The sequence below is a fragment of the Colias eurytheme genome, chromosome 3 (genome assembly GCF_061535395.1).
Source record: "Colias eurytheme isolate Ceu_HAF_F1 chromosome 3, ilColEury1 Martin Lab GWU primary, whole genome shotgun sequence".
NCBI lineage: Eukaryota > Metazoa > Arthropoda > Insecta > Lepidoptera > Pieridae > Colias > Colias eurytheme.
The window spans coordinates 7,308,439-7,309,646 of NC_142982.1; positions in this window are offsets into that span (position 1 = coordinate 7,308,439).

Consider the following 1,208-nt stretch of genomic DNA (forward strand, 5'->3'; position numbering starts at 1 on the left):
TGTAAATGTCGCAGGCAGACGTTTAATTACTGCTCCAATCAATATGTTTGTTCGATCTAATATGATAAAAAACAACTATGAGAAACTTTTTATTCAACGTTGAAAGGTGTTTGATTTTAAAATTGGAGTCTTAGGTAGGTAGAACTCGTGTTAAAAACATTTTTAGAGTAGTGTAATAAAATGGGGTAGGTATAATAATATAAGATAAAAAAAAGATTGCCAAACACCGTAATTTTAAACTGCAAATACGAGATGATTTGTGTGGATTATTCCAGAGGTAATAAACATACCTAGAGTATTTGCTAATAGCATCATAGCAACATTAATGTTCTATAAATCGAAACCAATCCGGACATTTCGCAGTCACACTCCGCACTGCGACGCAGCGTGTCATTAAAATTTACCAAAACCACGGGCTGCGAATGAAACAATCCTCGCGTACCTGTTTACACAAAGCTGCTTGTGACGTCAAACCTCGGCTACAAATACCAATTACCTCTCATCCTAATACGATTTTAAGTCTTTGTTCCCTTACTCTACAACGAAAATAATTTAATCGGAGATCCTTTATTGTGTATTATTTGCAATAGAAACCACGAGCCAATTTTACAGCTGGGGATTATTTGTAGATATTAACGACGATTGCCCAATTGCATTGAATTTTCAGCTTATTTTTAGTACTTAGACCGGCACGACGGAGTTTCTTTCAAACCCGTAATTTGGACCGGAACTTTGGGTGAGCGGGCGCCTCAATGAACAAAATTGTGAACGACAGTTTATAAAAAGAGCAGGGTAGACTTTATTCGATTTATTTATTTGGTCCTCAAGATGTCTCGCTTTCATTGTCTGCATTGGTTTTTCTCTTTCTTGTTTAGTCTTTTAAAAAATCTTAAAATATTGTCGGTACAAAATTCTTTGTCTCCGAGTTCACGATGCCTTTATTTGTTTTTTGTTACGGGTAGAGGAAATGAAAAATTGTTTTGGTTGTATAATTTAAAACAAATTTTGATTGTTCTACGTTCTAGATGAAAGCCAGACACCTACATATATTTTACTATCTACCGCAAATTAACTTAATTCCATTCCACGTAAGAGTTTTATAATTCTAAACTTTTTACCACCAATAATACAAAGATATTCACACACATCTGAAAATATTGTAATGCAGACTGTAGCTAAATACTAATATTATATTATTTAACCTAGAT